Source organism: Oxyura jamaicensis, chromosome 20 (assembly GCF_011077185.1).
Source record: "Oxyura jamaicensis isolate SHBP4307 breed ruddy duck chromosome 20, BPBGC_Ojam_1.0, whole genome shotgun sequence".
In the NCBI taxonomy this organism is placed as follows: Eukaryota; Metazoa; Chordata; class Aves; order Anseriformes; family Anatidae; genus Oxyura; species Oxyura jamaicensis.
In genome coordinates, this window is record NC_048912.1 from 10,769,304 (window position 1) to 10,789,431 (window position 20,128).

Consider the following 20,128-nt stretch of genomic DNA (forward strand, 5'->3'; position numbering starts at 1 on the left):
AACTTACTTGACATTTTGTCGAGAAAATAGTAACATTTCTAAAAAGTTAGCCAAACTACTTAATATCATAGCTGTAAAGCAAAGACCTATAGAAACGTTAGTGTGTGGATGAGGCTGGTGACCTTGATTGGTTTTGTTCCACCTTTATGAGCATGCAGTTCTGCTCAGGGAGTGAGCCTGTGAAGATTTACCCACCGCAGCAGCAGTTGCTCCCGTAAGAGCAGCCACACGGGTACTTCCCTGCGGCACCGCGGCTGTCTGGCCGAGGGGCTGTTTCCCAGTCTGTGCAGGGCTGGATGGTGAGAGGTGGAGGAAAGAGAAGCTCAGGCATCCTGGTGAGGCTTCCGAGGGCTGGGCTGGGTCCCTGGAGCTTAGTGAAGTCTCTCAGACCCATCTCATTGGGCAGACCCAAGTGCAGAATGTATATAGGGCCAGAATTTTATTCCTTATCCCTCTGCCCCTGGGTCCTAGAGCATGGACATGGACAGACCAGAATGTTCAGGCCCAACTTCGCTGCCACCATGCCAGATCTGCTCTGCGCAGGCGCATCTCAGGTGCCCCAGTGCGTGCTCCCAGCTGTGGTACAGCCGCATGCAGCCAGACTTGGCCATCACTCCCGTCTGCCAGGAGCAAGAGAGTTAAACGCTGCCTCCGAATAAAGCTGAACTTCAAGAAAGTTCAGACCCATGCTGGGATGTGAACTTTATGTCTTGGGTCCATTTCTAGTTTCGCTGTAAACAATTTCAGAATGTGATTAGATTTTAGGGGAAACTTGTAATAGAGCCGTAATAAGATATGATGTAATAGGTAATAATAATAATATATAGCAGCTGTTAAGCAAAGCTTTTTCTGCATTTATCCCAGAAGGATACAGGGAGTCAGCTGCAACTTCATATTTTGAAAGAGGGAATATTAAACACTAGGACTATGATGCAATGACGTTATTGCGACTGCTAACAGGAAAACCCGAAGTGTGAGAGTTAAGACCAGCAGAAGATGCACACAAACAGCTGCTCTGACGTAAATTCCCTGAAGTTTGGTTCATTTTCCTTCATTTAACCAGGATTTAATGCACTAGAATGGCAGATATAGCTTTTGATATGTTCTGGGCTGCTGAGAACAGTGGGATTTCTGCTCTTGCTTTCCACAAGCGCCCGAGTGAACCCCCGGAGCGCACCTAACGAGATTAACGGGAGGTGCCTGCCCAAAGCGGCGTCACTCTGCTTCCAGCCACACTCCGTCCTCAGTTCATGCCTGTGAGAGAAAAGAAATATAAAGTCAACAGGAGTTAGGCTGGAACGTCAACTTCAAAACGGAATTTCCTGGCGTTTTTAGGAGCGTGACATAACTTAAGTGTTAACTAATATTGCTCCATGTATTTAATCTCCATGTGTTGAAGGAAAAAGATCTTTCATGGAAAGACTAGAACAGATAAACCTATATTTAGCCTTCTATAAACACCTCCTAGGGTTGCATTTCTTAAATGCAGAGGCCAAGGATTGCATACAGAAAGTATATGAGCACAGGCACAGTTATATTTGACTCCAAAAATGAGCATTTCTGTGTATGATGGACAGAACCCACTGTAAATTAGGTAATGTATTAAAGTAAAACTTTTCATTGTTGGCCATAATAAGAAACAATCCAACTGTGGAGAGAAGGAAATGCCGTTTTGGGGTTGTTAACCTGGCAAAAGGTTTCCAGGGTGAAGTTACTGAGCAGCAGCATCATGCAGCTGGAGGGGCTGATTCTGCTGTAGGCAGCTCTTCTCCACCTGCCCCAAACGGTGCCCAAACACCACCAGCCCTGGACAGTGCCAGCCCATTTCTGCCATCACCTTTACTTTCCCCATAATTCATCTGGCTCCTACAGTCCAAGACGGAGCTCTGGGTCCCATCCTTCCTGCTGGTGATAGGAGCAATGGGGGACCCCAGTTCAGCATCTGCAGCTGCAGTGAAATGTTGTGTGTTTTTCTTCTTCCAAACCCAAGGACACCCTGGGATACTCGTGGTGTCAGTGCTAGAGAAGAGAAACAGAACTGAGTGTCCCGTTACACCGGCGTTCAGCTGTATTTGGGAACGACCATTACGTGAGAGGCACTGCCTACTGCCTGCTCTAAGTAATCCAGGCCTGATCCAAAGCCCCAAACCAGCTGCACTGCCAACAAAAGCATGTTAAATAACTTACCAGAAAGTACATTAAAACAGTCTCCTGTCCTTGGTGTTATTTTGGTATTTTGCTGCCTGTGCAATGTTACCACATTGTGCTCGCTGCTCCACTGTATTTTTAGCATAACAAAACTCAAAAAGCAGTTATCCTTTCACCTGGATCTCAGAACGTGATCCATTTTTAATGTTTGAAGATGTCCTGAATTCAAATTGGGATTTGACTTTTCTGTAGATTTTTCTCTAGAGATGAAGAGAATTTTCAATAAGATTTGCGGTCTTTTATGCTATTTTCTAAGAGCTGAAGGTCTTTGTGTCATGTTACAGTGCCAACTTTAGGGAGAAAAACAGGCATTGGTTAGTGTGCTGATGAATCCAGAAGAATTTGAGAGTGATTAACTTCAAACAAAGAAGCTAGGCTGTTTTAATGATGAGATTGTTATCTGAGTTGAATGCATTTAAATGTGTATTTTACAGTCCGCTGGTCAAGTCATAAAAGTCCTATAAACCTGAAAAGAAAAACTGAAGGTTAATAGGTCAGAAATCAGCCACGGGATTTTATGGGCCAGGAAACAGTAGGGTTTATTCTGTTCAAGGTACCTGCATGCAGAGGTCACAGTGCTCCATGCAGAGCGGGGATGGCTTTTCAGTAGTCACCCTGTAGGAGGGAAGGAAATGTCACAAAATCACACAGATGCAGACAACGATGCCAAGCTGGATGGCCAGCAAAGCCCTGGTGTCACTTCCCAGAGACGTGGTGCTTCGTTCACACTGGCCTCCTGGCATTTTGTCCTTTGAAATTTCCACAGCAGCTGGAGCACTGGGGGCAGTGCAGGGAAAACTCCGCTCCAGTGCCTCTGCTTGTGCCTGGGCTTCAGGGAGACTTTGCTGAGTGCTTTTCCCATCTGCAGCAGAGCAGCTAGTTTCCCCTTTTGTAGCAGGGAATGTTGTTCTTCTGCGATTGTTGTATTTATTTTACAAGTTGTGCTAGGAATGTTGTGTGGCACTCTCTTGGCCGCTCTTGCCTATGATTTACAGAAGTTATAAACATTCCAAAGTATACATGTAAGTTAAATGATACATTAATATTATAAAGTTACAATTCTGGTATAAATGTGTCATCAGTTTGAAAATTCAGTTTTCCCTTTGCCCAGCTTTGTGATTAGGCTGACTGGAATCCACTCAGTGCAAAGGCACCACAGACATGAATTCAGTGTGCATGTGTGTCCCCAAAGTAAAGTGCTGTGAAGACAAGAAGAGAAGGATACTCTGCCAAGCAGAAATAGTTCCAAATATTTAACCATTTGCATGCGGTTTTATCATGTTCTTCAATAAATAGAGAGAGGGAAAAAAGGCAGTTGAACCTCATGCCCATGACAGGAAGACAAATTAGACTCTCAGTAATGCCCGGCAGGATCCAGCTGTTCCCATGGGCTCCTGCCATTGAAGTCAGTTCTGCAGTGCCAGAAACCGCAGAGCTGGACTCATTGCTTCGAAGGGTAGGTCTGCATGGGCAGCCCTTCCAGAGCCAGCCACATGCTGCCACGGCTCCGTGCAGGTCAGATCCGAGCCAGCCCCACAAGCCAATGCCTAGATATTGCTGGCCTGAGTGCCAAGTGCCCCTGCCACACTTGTGTGGGCAGACTGCCCTGCTTCTCCTCTGTTGGACAGTGAATTTTAGTCCTGCTGCTTGCAGCAGCAATGGCACTATTTGTCATTCCTTCCCCTCTTATCCTTTATGCCGTGAAAAGAAGCATTTACATCTGGTAGGAAAGCAGGAACAAGCCAGATTCCCATAGGAGCCTAAAGACATTCAGAGGCATCCAAGTGTCTTGTATTCACTAAATAGCTGCTGTAGCAATGGTGAAATACAGCAAAATCTGATGATTAGCTCAAGATCACTCAGGGAATCAATACCACTGGGAGGAATGAAGCCTAAATCTTAAGATCTACACCCAGACTCTCACGCTAACATGCAGTAACTCAGCTGACTGGTATTCTCTAAAATATAATCTGGCTATGCAAAAAAGAGTAAGATTAATCACTTACATAATGAACACAATAAAATTAAATAAGATCAAAGAAATGAATCTCAATATATCAAAGGAAATTTTTGGCATTAAGAATTTACAGGATGAGTCTTGAAGTTTGGTGGAGACAGCTTCATTCTGAAGATGAACTGACTGCGTTTGTCTCCATCCAGCTATGCACATTAGCTTGAAGAACTCCTAGGAACGCTAATTTTCAAAATAAAATATATTCATTAACTGATTGACAAAAGAAGGCTCTAAGATGACCTAATTCTTTGCACTCACATTGCAACTCTGTTCCAGCCTGATTAAGGTGTCTAGCTGAGTTGCTTCATGGTCAAGGTGGAATGGCCCCAAATCCCTGAAAATGTCACTTGCATTGTCTTAGTGGTCTATTCTTCATCAGTCATTCTGTAAGAAACCTTTTAAGATGTTCTTTCTTTGTAAGAAATTTATGAGAAAACAACTTTGCATTCAGAAGGATAGCCTTTGAATAACATTCCTTCACCCCGTGAAGGGAGCTGGGGCAGCTATCGGATCAAACAAGCCTACCACTGAGCAGCTTCAGTTTTCATTGTTGCAATATGAAAATATTTTATGATGTCTCATAACTCATGTATGAAGCTCTGATAATGGTCACGTCAGCCCCCACATTTCACACTGTGTTTAAAAATACGGCTTGCTTATACACCACATGGGCTGCAGCCTGTGATCAGATTTACATTTGAAACCACTCAGCACCAGCACGCAGTCTCAGAAACTGTCTTATGAAATGCACCCTAACATGATACAAAATTGTCTCCTCATTGTAATCAGTGTTTTAGAATTTCACATCTTTTTTTTTGTCTCTGGGTTTGGAGACAAACTGAGCAAAATCCAGTGTCATCTCAGGAAACACACTTAAGGTATTTTGCACATCCCTTTCATTTATCCAGTATCTTCTGCGGAGTGTGGGTAACTAGATGGGGCAGAGCCACAGTGTGCCTGTGTTAAGGCTTATGGTACCCCCTTTATTTTATTGTGTGTATATGGGGGCATTTAATGTTTCACAGTCCCGGTCTGACAAACAATTGTGAGAGAAATCTCTGCTCTCAGCAATAAAAAGTAGCCTTGTAGCCCATAGGGTTACACACATACACACACACACACACAAAGCCTTCAATATGCAACTGAGATGAACCTTAAAGTCTTAAGGCAAATGAAATGAACCTGAAGCATGCATTTAAAAATACAAACAGATAAAACAATGTAATGAGTTCTGAGCCAATTTCACAATTATGCTGCCTGAGTCACAAAACTAAATTGCTTGGAGTTGGCAGGAACACGTGAACTTTTATTTGGGTCTATGTTCTCTATATTACATTGCTATATTAGCTCCTTACATACTAAAATAAAGCATGACTTAGCATTCGGCAGTAAATCCTTTCCTTTTTTATGTCCTGTGCTACAGTAGCATAGTTGAAGCTAAAATCATTTTTGACAATGGCAATAATTGCAAGATATTTCCTGACTGTAAAAATGAGGTGGTATTTCAGTTAACTGTTTCTTTTTTTAATGCAGAGCATTAGATCTCAACCAGAGGTATGAGGCAGTGGTTTAAAGGAGCCTGTTGAGGATTTTAAAGATTCAAGCAGTGTTTTCCTGCCGTGTTTATATAGCCGCTGGGCAGTTGACAAGTAGCTTTGCAGAGCATAACGGTTGCACTGTACCGTGCTAGAGTCCAGGGAGAGCCAGATGCTGCAGTAGAAGGGACAGGGCCCTCGAGCAGGCGAGCACAACTTGTTCAAAGTGTGGAGGCTGGCGCTCTTGTCACTGAAGATGCACTCAGGTTTTGTGTATCCTCCTCCCATGTCCCTGGCTGGCCCATTCCCCAAAGGGCCCTGGTCCATAGTGTGCCCATGCTGCCTCCAAAGCTGCCTTTATCTCCTTGCACACTAAGGCTCACTGCCCACCACACAATGTCTGTTCAGTCTTTGTAAACCCAGTTCCCAGCCAGAACAAATTTTGTGTGCCAGAGTGCGCTGGGGAGGGATGGCAGGGGAGAGCTGGGAGAGGCTGCACATGTTCATTCTGTTCGGGTACCCCCTTTCACAGGGCCGAGGAGGCAACAGAGAACTAATCAAATCCCCCTGGAGGTTTTTCTGTTGGTTATATCACTGGCCTATTGTGTATTTTCAGGCTTAAATTCACACAACACCCTCTCAATGCAGTCTGAGTTTCAGCGCTGAGATGTGGCCTGGTGCCGTGCTCCAGGCCGAGAGCCGCCATTTGGGCATGTTCAGGCCGGAGGGCAGGCCGCTCTGCAGGCCTCAGCCTGGGTGCAGGCAACAACAAGGCTTTCGTGGAAAGCTTTTTCCAAAAAAAAAATACCCTGTGCTGTATTTGGAAGCGTATGGGGGGTTATCCACACAAGCCAAGTGTTATGTTTTCCAATTGTCCAATAAAATAGATTTACATAGGTGCAAGGAAGAAATAAGGCATTTTAAAGGACTGTTTCCCAAACTCCATGAACTAAGACATCTTGATTTAAAACTGCTCAGTGCCCAGCAAGAGGAAATAGTTTAGACTGTATATGAAAAGAGAATAATGGCTCCATCAGGTAGTCTGTCAGCTTGTGAAAATAGGGCCAGGTTCGTGTATAGGAAAGCAGGGTGAATGATCTGCTCTCCCAGGAAAGCGCTTCAGTGAGGCGTTTAATGAAACTAGAACAGACTTACTGTTCTGTGGGACTTGTACAGCTATTCCTCTGGGTGTCTTTGAAAATCACAGTCTGAATAGACATGATGTGAAACATAAAGTCTGTACTTACAATGGAAAAGTAGAGTCCCAAAGCATTTACAAGATCAGCCCAAGGCCTTTCAGAGGTACAAGCTGAATCTATCTCTCTTAAAATCTGCCACCTTACCTACGGGAACATCTCCCCAGTCAGTAGAAGCACAGAAAATACACTGTCGGACAATAGTGCCAGACCCTGTGCAAAACTTCACTGAACTGATTTTTTAGGGAGTCTCTTTCCTACTTTATTGCAGGCAAAGGTCTACATTTCCAAAAGACTTTGATGCAGAACAGTTTTACAAACCTCAAGGCCAAGGTCGATTGAGAATCAGGAATCATTCATGGGAAATTAGCAAATGTGACACACACCAAATGAAATCTGCATTAAGAATTGCCTCCATCTGGCCAGTGCCTAAATTACGGGATAGCTTTATTGCATCTCCCAGGACCAGGGCATCATTTTCTGACAACTAGTTCATGATCCAAACTAAGCAGAAACCCTTTCTGTGGGTCTGCTCTGAAGCTGCCCACTGCGCCAGGACCTGTGAAGGATATCAAGAAGAAAGCAAGCAGTGGGGATTTTTTGCTTTGTTGTGCGCGAGGAAGAAATCAGCCTTGAAGCAGCAAGAGCAGCCATGTGCAGAGGCGTTATTTCAGACTCCATAACTCTTCTGTCCAGATGCACATGTGCCTCCTATTAGCATCAGCTGCAGCTACACACGCCAGAGCGGAGGAGCAGACCCCGAAGCAGACGTTGAGGCGTGACGCAGGTCCAGGCCCTGCCGTGCTCAGGTACACCCGAGGTGCCGTGCCAGGGCTCAGCTCCTCCTGCAGCCCTCACAGGTGCTGCTCACTTCATTTGGAACGGCAATTCCTGTCAAAATGGATCAGAGCTTTCCTGGTGCCAGTGAGAAAGCCTGGACAAGTCCTTTCACACTGTGAAAAAGTCTCCTGGCTCCGGTGCCTCTCCAGCCCTCTGCGACGCCCCTTCCACAAGAAGGACACCCAGGTGCTGAGGACACAAGGATGCTCCTTGTGCAGATATCAGGTGAGCAGGAGGACCAGCTGATGGAGAAGGGTGGCTGATCCCACAGTTTAATGAAGTCTCTGCTGATTTGGTGGGGTTTGGAACCATCTCCAAATAATGGAGTTCCTCAGGGTTCACAATCCCCACAGCAGGTGCCAGTCGGGTCACACACATGCTGGGTTATCAGGCAGCAGGCAGGAGCAGTCACCCCTAAAATTATAGGTATTAATTATAGGTATTTTTAAAAAGGAAACAAGAAGCTTGTGGCAGAAGTATTTGAAGAGCACGTTTTAGGGCATCTGTGCAGTGTGCAGGGCAGAACCTGGGCCAGATGCAGGGGAAGGGATGCTGGTGTTCATGCAAAGTGGGACAGTGAGAGATTCAACCTGGAACACAGGCAGGGGTGTATGGAGGGAGCGCAGCACGGGGAGGTGCTGCAGCCTGCATGCTCTGCTGGGATTGGCATATGGTTTCAATGTCAAAAGATGAAAGGCTACACGTCTGGGGAGGACCAATAAAAATGCAAAATGTGCTCTGTATGGAAATGTTTATCAGGAAACTAAAGAGAAAACAGACCTGCTGGCAACAGTAGCTGCATTAAAGTCAGATAGGGCTGGGGAATATATGGATGGGGAACTGGTTACAAAGCAAAGGAGATGACTGCTCCCCTCGTCTGGCCACACCAGGAATTCTGTAATCACCATTGTGCAATTTGCTTTATGAATTACAGTGGGGGAGAGATTCAAAAGGAAGAAAAGGTCTTGTGATAAGAGAAGTGCTGTTTTGGGAAAATCTACTTGGCTAAATCGTTCTGAGCAAGACAAAAGGCAATCTTCTCCTAATACAGATTAAAAAATGCCTGAAGGATGCATCCAGGAGTGCTGGGGGAGAAGTGCTCTGCCTTCAGGGCAGGTACTGCTGCTTCCCTCTGGCATGGCTGCATTTGGCCATGTGCCAGGGTAAATGGTGAGCAAAACGTATTGTCATTGCTCTGTAAAGATACAAGGCACAAATTTCCCCAGAATAAGACATGTGGCTCCTACCAAGCACTCACTGCCAGAGGCACAGGGCTGGCTGTGTATTCAGAGGTGTGCTGGCAGGGATGCCCTTACCTCTCCAGGCAAGAGCTCTGTACTTTGGAGGACAAAATTAAGCAGTAAACAGGAGGAACTTCAGGTGGTGGCACCTGGAGGTGCTTAAAGGGTCAATGCTCTCACAGGTGTCTTCAAATGCAATGAAGTTGGGTGAGGGTGGGTTTAGCAGCCTAACAAGTCACCCTTCTTCTCTGTACTCAGATCTGGTAATTGTAGGGGCTGCAGTCTCAGCAGGAACAATCTTCTGTGTTTTTTTCCTCACATAAGCAACAAATGGGGTCATGGAGGGGAAGTGCCAAAAGTAATCTTTCAATATCTTGTTTTCTTAATGTGAAAATGTATTACATTTTTCTAAAAGGAAAGAAAAAAAAAAAAAAGACAAAGAAAAATGACTTTGTCTGGAACCAAAAATTAAAAACCCCAAAGCCTTTCTTATGAAGTGTGCTAGGAGTGACTTGGATAAACATTTCTATTGACTTTAAAATATAATACCTTTGTTCAGAGGGAACGACTGACATGAAGAGTGTGAGCCCTCTCTCTGTATCTGAGAGCAAAGCTCTGTATCTCAGAAAGATATTTTCATTGCCTTAACCTCGATTCACCCTTCTTCTCTACAGTATTTGTTTTCTTTGCATTATGTTTTTCTTCACATTAGTCATTCTGCTATAATTTCATAAAAAGATTTGCAAAAAAAAAAAGCAGGTTTTATTGTCTGAAGTCTTACTTTAACCTTTATGCCACTTTTGTTTCCAGTGATCTCTTTCGAACATTCTGCATTGTTTCTTATTCGTTCTCATTTCATCTCTTCTTCTTAACGATTCCTCTATTCTCATTGAATGCTTTTTTCTGTTAGTTTTCAACAGGTGAAACCTGAAGGATCTCTTAGCAAATGGATGTCAGCTTTTGCTCAATATGAGCCAAAACTCTTACTCTGGAAGGCTGAATTTCTGTCTTTTTTATTTGTAAAGCTTTGGTAATACAGTTTCTCACCATATCAAAGATCTGCTTTAAAAAAACACATGGTATCAATGTTCCTACATCTGTTTTGTTCACAAACCCATTGGAGAAGGCTTTGTTCTTGTCAGGAGGCTGCTAACATGCAGCAATAACTGCAGGGCTGTTCCTCCCCCTCCAGCCTCAGCATGCTGGGGAGTGCTACTTATGGTGTTTCACTTTGCTTCTCCACTGTCAGGAGATGTCTGGGATGCAGCCAATGGCCTCAGCACTCTACAGAAGAACGTGCTAAAATACATGATGGAGAGGAGCTCAAAGTGTTTGGGGTTAGTCTGGAGCCCCAAGGATGCTATAAAGAGAATTTAGCAAAGCTCTGCAACCAGGAGAAGACTTGGGGATGCCACAAAATGCATGGTAATGACCAAGATACAGGCAGGGAGGGATAACGACTCACACACATTGCTTTTAAACCAACATGATCCACAGAGCTGTGGAGCTCTGTCCTTGACGTCTCATACTAAGAAAACAAAGTTGTGCATCCAGCCACAGTAAACGCAGTGTGGTCAAAACTGATCCAAGGATGGTTTTTCCGCACAAAGCCTGAGTAAAAGTCAGAATTTAGCACCAGAGGAAGCCTTTGTGGTCAAGAATTAAGCTCAGTTCAGCAACCATATAGGATAATAAATTTGTCCAGAGTTATAATGGTTACTGTTAAATCCTAGAAGAATTTTTAAAACTAAAGCTTCAGAGCTGAAACTGACCTTCAACCACTCCAGATTAACAAGTGTCTAGAGCAGGTGAACCTCCCACACCAGCATCTTAGGCATTTCAGACCAGCACAGGCTGGCGACTGCACAGGGATCAGGATAGATTTTATCAGTAATGAGCATCTTGAAATGAAGATGTCTGCATGAATGCTAAACTTCTTGAGAAGAGCTTGGCCCAACCCAGAAACAAAAAGAAAGGATTCTCCAAGGTACGGTTATTTCTTCAGGCGGTGTTGGATGGCTGCCAGCTTTATTCACAAAACTGCTGTTTTCCTCATTCTGTAATTGCAGTGGGCAGAAAGCCACCACACAGAAAAGAACTGGCACATCCTGAGCTCCATCCGCCTGCCTCAGCAGCGTTCGTTAGGATGAGATGGCTGGCAGGTGCAGTCACTGTCTTCCCACAAAAAATGCTGTGTGACCTCTCTTTGCTCTTTCAAGCTCAGTGCCCTCTCTCAGAGTCAAATTTTCCAGTGCTTTGAATGTCAGCCTCTAGTTGTTCAGGTGCCTTTTGGCATTGAAAGCTTGAAATTTTGCTCTGCTAGCATGCACAAATTGATTATTTATCCTTCCACTACCGAGTTTGATCCTGCCTTATGTCATAAGCACCATCAAACCCATGGGACTTTTAGCCAAGTCACAGGGAAGTCTTCAATGCCTTGAGGTTTTGTGTTGTTCAAAAAATGGCAGGTAATTTGAAGCAAAACTTTTTTTGTGGAAATGTATTGGCTTTACCAAATTTAACTCAAGACAAGGCAGAAAGCAGATGAGCAAGGAGGCAGAGAGGGACCGTACTCCTTTCTGTTTCCCTTGCACTGCTCATCTAGGAGAGTATCTGGTGCCCAGGGTCTTCACTTGCACTGTGGAAAGTTATTTTCAAGTTCTTTTTTTCTGAATTTGTGCAAAATCTTTCACCGGATACCTTAACTAACAGCTGAAGTAGTGAAAAAGTCACTGGTTTCTACCCCATGAGAAATGGATGCCATAACCTGGGCCCTCAGACATTCATTCAGAATAAGAACACTTTTAAAAGATATTTTTTTTCTGAAAATCAGTAGGTTTTTTTATTTCATTTTTTAAAGAACAAAGCAAATGTTGACACCTGCAGATTACACAGCACATACGTTGGTGTTTCGTTTATTCCTGGCACTGGCCCCTGCAGAATGACAGTGGTGAAGCTTTGCTGACCCACCGTCATATCCTCCAGCCTCTCCCACGGCCTGGCACCAGCTCTCCCCATCCATCAGTCCTGGCACATCTGAAACTCCCAAGGTCATTTGCAAAGATGAGCTAAAAGTTTGTGTGTAATAACAACCCATTTCTCATAGTTAATTAATAACAGTTCATTCTGGTAATTGGGAGACCTTGGTGAGGAACAAATACTGGACCTATGTGTTGTCCTTCCTGACTGTCCTCTGCTCTTACTCCTTCATGTCCAAGTGTGCACCACAGGTAACTAGAGGGAAAAGCAGAATAGGGAGTTGCAAAATCACATTGTTTCCCCTAAAACATGAAGGGGCATGCTTGCTCCAGCACATGGGGTTTCAGAGCAGTGGAGCATCAGCAGGCTAGGGAAGTGAGCCTGTCTGCCCCTGGTTATCAGCATGTCTTCATCTCCTTGTTGCTGTAACTGGTAATGCGAGCAGAGAGCTGCCTTGCCAGAAAGAGCACGGCCGCTGCTACCTGCCTGCGAAGCAGCCAGCAAAAAGCGCTCGCAAGACCCAAATCTTTCCTCTTGGTTTGCCCAGGCAGTGTGGCTCATTTGTACGTGTTGAAGAAAGTTTGACACCTTTTGGTTTCTTGAGAAGTGGATGTCAGAGCAATGGGTGAGGAAAGGTGAGGCAGGAAATCTGGCTCCCTTTAAAGGTGCTTTGATAATCCCCTGCACAAAAAGCAAAAGCCCTCAGGTTTCTCACATTGTAACACAGAGCATGCACTGCTCGAGACCTACATTTATAGCTCAGTTACTAGGAGTGAAATGTTTTACATGCCTCTGGAGACATGTGAAAGGAGAGCTGCCCCCAGTGTGCTACTAGAAGCCATGCCAGCAGTTCAAATAAATTTTTTCCAAGATTTTATGATCTGATGCTTGGATTACATTTGTTTAGCTGTAGAGGTGTGAGGTCTGAACAATTTGTCAAAGGAAAGAATAGCCCCAGCTCCAGACATGTGCATTTGGAGTTCAGCTTCAACCATGACACTGTGGAAATCCCTGAGGAGGGATGAAGTCATCGGACACCTTGCAGTGCAGAGAAGACACCTTGCAGTGCAGAGGTCTTTGCAATACGATGGCAAAGACCAGGGAGAGGTGGCTGTGAGCCACCTTCCCCTCCTGGCTTCCTTTGTGTGAGGGTGACGATGGTCCTCGCCATGCCGTGAGGGTGGGGTGCTGAAGCAGGGAAGCTGGGGACATTTCCAAGCCCACAAAGTAGAGCTGTCTTCTCCCTGTGCCCAGGGAGGTGGTGACAGTGGACAGAGGCAGTGGCAGTGGCATCCTGGGCAAGCCTATAGGAATCCCCTGCCAGAACCCTGATGAAGGATTACATGCCAGGGCAGTTACCCTGGGACCCCCACACTACCTACCCTCCTTTTTCACTCCCCAGGGCCTCTTATCCCAATCTGTTTTTCCCATCTATCCCAACCACTTTTTTTTTTTCTTCCCCATTTCTTCATCCCCAAATCCCTCTTTCTCCCCCTCACCAGCCTTCCCAACACAGGTCCCTCTGCCCACCCACAACACTTCTCATCCTGCCCCAACCCTCCATCACCTCCCACCTCCCTCAGCCACATGCGTCCGCTAACATCCTGTGTCTGCCCACTGAAGCAAACCGAATCCACTCCCACACACACATTTCAGGGTTTGAGGAAACCTGGATGTGGGCTGCAATTACCAAAAATCTAGTGGAAAAGGATTTAGGAACAGAAAAAGAAGACAAATGTAAGAAAAAGGTGGACATATGGTAGCCCTAATAAAGGGTGATAAAGTCCTCTGAAGTTGTTGGAAAGACTCCCACTTAATTAACTGAGCTTTGGACAGGACTCCAAAGCAGATCACTTTCCAAAGCTGAGATAAGTTCCTGGCTCCTATTTCCAGCTCGTGTGCTCAGAGTGCTCGACAAGGCCCATCCTTCTGCTTTTATTTATGTTAGGGAGTCACTGGTTCATAATTCATCTGGGACTGACGCTCACTTCCTGTGTCAGGAGATAGATCATATATATGGTGATAAGGGACCATATTAACATTATAACCTCGTGTTTGTAGATGCTCACATTTTCTCTCAAGACATTTATCACCAGTAAACACAGCAGAAAATCTGATTTCATTGACCTTTGCTTCTCAGATGATATTCTTTCACGCTGGACATAAAACCCAGCATTTACTTAATATAGTGCTGTGTTGGGTCCAGTCAAGTCCAGAATATAGCACTGAAGACAGCAGGAACTGTAGGTATGCAGTATCTGCAAAAAAAAACCCTGCTTTTACAAGCCTATTTATGTTTTTTAATTGTTACAAGTGCCAGCAGTGTATTTTTACTTTATCATGAGGAATTTCCCTCACACACCATCCACCCCAAACCCCAATTCTTTTGTTTTCATTTGAAGGACAACAAAACATATAACTACCAAGCACATGACAAGACTTCATGATGGATTAACTGCATTTCACAGCTGAAAAGTAAGCCTGTAGATGAAAAGCAAATGTGAACAGGCATTCACTTGGTGAACTCAAAATTTCCACCCCATCTCTAATCACATTGCCATACTGTGTGCCTTATCTATAGAAAGGAGCAAATGTTCATCTTTTATCATAGATAAAATACATTTCCATAGGAAATGTATTTAAATGACTAGTTGTCTCTAAAAAGAAGACTTCATATCCTGGGCAGGTAAATATTGAATCAATCTCTCAGGGTGGGCAGCTTTAATGAACTAACATGCTTACCAGCAACAAAGACTGGGCATGGATGACTCGGAGCATTTGGACTATTCTTGGTTCATATTTTAGTACTCTTCATTTCAAGGTAGCATGTTTGACTCTACCAGGCTCAAAAATGTTAAAGGGTGGAGAGGAAACACAAACTGCAGCTTGTGCCCTCATGATGGAACAACACCAGTGGGTCAGGGACCCAGTAGGCCTGACCTACAGTGCAGCGATTTTGGGTAGCATCTCCTGAGCTGGGATGGCCAAGCTTGGTGAAGGGTCAAGGACCAGGACGATGATCCCACCACAGCCCTTGGGTGACCATTGCTCTGGACCTTGGAACTTAAAGAGAAAGATTCAGGGTGCCCAGCTCTGGAAAACTGAGGGAATGTGACTTTCAGAAAGTGGTCAGCTCTCACCTCTAAAAATAGAGGCGCTGGAAACCCCTGGTAGCTTTTGACCATCTTGGCCAAAATCAACTCTTTTTAGCTCATCTGTTCCCTCTGAACTTAGTTCTCTCAAGAAGAATGTATATTTTGGGTGAAGGGGAGGAGGCAGAGGTTCTTGTCACAGAGTGAATTAGTCACAAGTAGTCTGAGCTGAAACACTTTCATATCAAAAGCACTAAAAATGACAGAACCACTTAATTTCTTTAAATGGGTGTAAGAATGTTGCCAAGTTTTGTGAGCAATTAAACTTAATGCAGGATAAGATGGCAGGGATGAAGGATAATTATATGCTCTCAAAACCTTGGTCTTTTTATAAATGAAATGGCCTTAGGGAGGTTTCCAGCAACATTTGGGCCCAGCCTTTTCATTCCAACAAAGCCAATTGCCAGTAGTGGCTTTGCAATGGGCATATGTGACACGATTTCTAATGAATTCCTTGTCAGACTCCCATTCAGTTGCCCACCAAACCTTACAACAGTTGGGCTTTTCTTTTGTTGTTTTGTGCAATTAACTCTTGCCTAATACGTTAGCATTCCCGCCTCCTTGCACCCTTAGCAAGCAAAGAATTCAGTATACCGGACACTGACAAGTTCAGATGAACACTGGGAGCCCTCAAGGAGATGGTATAAGAAATGCACCAATAACACCAATGAGAGCGCTAATTACAGTTTTTGCTAATGAGCCCAGACCTGTGAGATGTTTTTTTAGTTCATAAGAGGTGCTCAGCGAGGCCTTTCACTTTGCTGAAAGTCAGGAGTCTCCGTTCATTCTTGCTGGAGGGATACAGGCACAGATACCAATCTGCCCTTCAGAAGGAGTTGTTGGGCACATAACAGTGGGAGTATGTTCAGACATCATCCCGTAGCAATATGAGAAAGAAATCTTTAACAGGATTAGAGGTTGGTGGCAGAGGGCTGTCCCTCAGACTTTGAGCACATTGACTCCTTTTCTTCTGAAGTTATTTTTGGGTGTTACAAGAAGTTAGTTATTTATCAGTGCTGAGACAATTCTAACTGATGTATTTGTGAAAACTTTGTCAGTTTTCAGAAATGTTGTAAACCTTTACTAATGATTCTCCCAGTTCAGTTATTTCAGAAATTGGAGGAGGTGTTATGATATTCTTTATGTGATCCTCATTACTGTCCTGTACAAAAAGTCTCACTTAGCCAGACATGTACCAGAAGTGATATAATGCGATTTAAACAATATAGTCAAAATATCAAGTGGTCAAGATGAGCAAATTCATGAGCATACCAGCAATGGAAATTTTAAGAGGGGATGGGTTGCAATAAAGGTCATGAATTGTTAAAACATTGTAAGAATGGAGGATTAACAAACTCAAAACGTGTAAATCCCTTGCATCACTCATCTGATGTTTGCTATCTATTCGCACGGCTCCCAGTCTGACAGGTTGCAAGACACAACCTTAGGCCAGACAATAATGGTTGGTTCCAGCAGACGGACAGGAAATTTAGAAGCAACTTGTACTACAATGTGAAAAAGTGATTTCTATGTTTCCTTTATCTATTTCCATTTTCATTTTTAATTTAATAAATCTATGTTGTGATATTTTGGTAACATTCTCTCCATGTAAAACATATTTATTCATAACTAGCTACAAAAATATTTCTCCAGTACATTCCAACTCACTGCAAGGATGATTATCTTAGAGACATTTTTCTTTTTATGGTTTAATTATATTTATTTTTAGCTGAATTGCTGGTCTTATTCTTGGGAGCCTGTTGGATCCTGATGATGCTTGCATTTGCTGTTGGGAATATGGCACAAGCAGCAGCACTGAACTGGATGACATTTATAAAGGCTCTAATAGCTTCGCTGCTGGCGAAGAGCTCAGAATGTCATTCTCCCAACCCCACCTATAGATTTCAGGACCTAACAAGCTCCGGAACAAATGTTGCATCTCAGTTTTGTAAAAAAATGATTTTATCTATTGCTGGAAACCCCTCCAGCAAAACAAAAAAAAAAAAGTGGGAAATATGGTTATATCTGATACCTCTGTTTGTTCCTCTACACTGAATGTGTATCGGTATGACTAGTTCGGTGATATTGCCCAACAGCATAACCATGCTCCATGCTCCTACATCACCACGTTGCTGATACGGCCATACCACCAGCAGCTAGGACTTCATTAGCTTGTATAAGCCAGGTCAGGCTGCAGCCACGTGTCTGGAAAAACCGGGCTGCTCCAGAGGGATGCTCTGGTGGCTCAGTCCAGCTGGAGTGTCCTTCCTTCACGTGAGCAGCAAGTGGATCGTGACCCACTGCAGCTGGAAGAGCGATCTGTGTGCTGAATGGAGCCCTTGTGACCAGGGCTAGTGCACTGTAATGTAGGTGACAGGCAAAGAAGTTCATGGCAATCCCTTTTTTAATGATTAAAAACACCATGGTGTGATTAGTTTTTGTTTTTGTTTTTCCCCTAGAGGAAGCATTTGAGTTAAGGTTGGGTAATTGCAATTACCTATTTGTTTTTTTTTCCTCTAGTTTTCACTTTAGTCATTTCCTAACCTTGTTTCTTCAAGAAAGATTTTGAACATTGTTAAGCAACTTCTGTTACTGTCCTTGAGAAATGTACATTTCAGTAACTGATACAGAGGACAGAGTTTGCTAATGGATCATTTAGGTATATATTGATTGTATGTGTTCATAGTTAAAACTGCTATGGTATTTTTTAAGATTTTGATTAATAGTGCCACATTTGTGAAAACAATATCAAAAAAAAAAAAAAAGAAAAAGAAAAAGAAATTGGTTTCAAGGTAGCTAAACCTGAAATCAAAGCTGTCTCCTGGGTCCACGCTTAGCATGCCATTAGCATGCTGCACATATGATTGTCTGTTTGCCCTTTGTTTGCGATTCAAGTGTTTTTTAATACTTTTGATGCTAATAACAGCAGCAACAATTGATGTTTTAATATTTTATAGGTCTCACATCATTGAGCCTAACCATGCATCCAGCCTCTGTGGCTTGAAAGCTCCAGAGATAGATGCGGTTCTCACACGTGTAAATCAGCGTGCAGCAAAGTGTGTAAATCAGGCTTTCTACTGATTGTCTGGAGAGGTCCTGCACATTTATATTGGCATAACTCACACCAGAATCCTGTTCCCTGAACCTTGAAAACAAATACTTTGGTTTCAGGAAAGAAAATGGATCCACAACAAATGGGGTAGTATTGCTTAATGGTTTCCTGACAAATCCCTGTCTCTGCTCTGGAGCTGTGAAAACAAACGCAGAGACCGCTCTCATTTCAGTCTCGGGAGGAACCTGACAGGTGCAGTTAGCAAGCTGCTCGGGATGATAAAAGCCATAGGTTCAATACGCTATTAAAACAGGCATTACGCACCGCTCGGATGCTTAGCTCAGTTACGGGCTGTCTGTAAAACTGCCTAAAAAGGCGAGGTCCCACACCGCTGGTGTGTGCTCCCACGGAAATGCTGGGAAGGGGAAAGGAAGGCAGGTTGTCCATGACATGACACGAGGTGCGAGCCCCCGAGGTCGCAGCCAGGCGGAACGGGGGCCAGACAGATCAGAAGGTGAGGTGAACCGTTCGCATAGGAAACTTGGACCTGGGGATTGGGTTTCCACGCGTTTTCTTCTTTGCAATTATTTTATAGTTTGCTGGGACTCTCAGCATGAGTTCAGCCATGGGTCAGTCACAGCCCAAGGTTTCTGCTCTCTTAACACCATATTCCTCAGTAATTTCTGCCCCACACAGAGTCTTTGCTGTTTGAAGGACAGGATATTGGATAAAGTTTTATTAGTTCATTGAAAAATCTTACAGAACTGAACAGACTTGATCCAACAACCATGAAAATCGAAGGATCTCCTCTTGGTTCCGGTAGAGTGACAGAGCTGGCAGGGCAGCCTCCCATCTCTTCCTCTTCAGCCATCCAGCCCAGATTACACCACAGAGGTCCTTCCTCACCATTTGTCTTCCCTGCCCCTAGGGACAGCAGCCTGCAGCTGTGCTTCACACCCCTCACCCCTGGGAAGCCTTTGCTTTTGTCTGGCCTAAAACACTCGAGCTGTAGTTTAAGCCCAATAAGATTCTTGCCGAATACACTCAGGCGCAGAGGAAGGCTTTATACTACAATACTTCATAAATCGATAGAAGGCAAGATGGAGCCATTCTGCTTCCATAGTTACTTATTTATTTTTAACCAGAAATTTGGAGGATTTATTAACTACCTCAGAGTGGTTCAAATGCATACACAAAAGAGCAATAGCTTTCTCCAGAGTGCTTTAGGGGAAAGCAGTTTCATGCAGTATAAACTCATGACTTCAATACACCCATTAGACCTGGGGTACTGCAGTTACAGGGTGTTTTGCCATCATGTACAGCAGAGCCTGGATTTCATTCAGTGACTGGCAGCTTTTATTTTCACCTCTTTGCTAACATCCATCAGCTCATCCATCCTGAGAGCTTTTCAGTGTCTTCCAGGTAGATACACAGAACAACTGTGAAGCCTCCAGCAGGTCTTGTTGAGCTCTGGCCCCTTCACCTCTCTCAGGGGAAGAGAAAAATCTCCTCAAAGTAGGTCTACATCATCTTTGATTGATTTGCCTGCTCTTCACTTTAAGTAGAGAAGAAAGACCTGAGGGTGTAATTCTCTGACAATCTGCAAACACAGGACTGAAGGAAGAAAGGATAAATACAGATTTGGGAAGAGGTGGAGACTCAGTAGAGCACTGGCAGCCTCAGCCCCTCCATCCGTGACCCTAGGCGCTGACCAGAAGTCCATCAGTCACAAACGTTTATTCATGTCAAACAATTCGAGCTCCCAGCAGGAATGATAGGACCAGAACCAAGCAGAGGAGGTTTGAAGCATCTGAGCTTATCACTCAGAGGTTTCAGAAAGTTCACATTACAGAGCCCCAACGCATTTTACAGCTTACTTGAAGGGAAAGGGCTGAAACATCCAATATATCT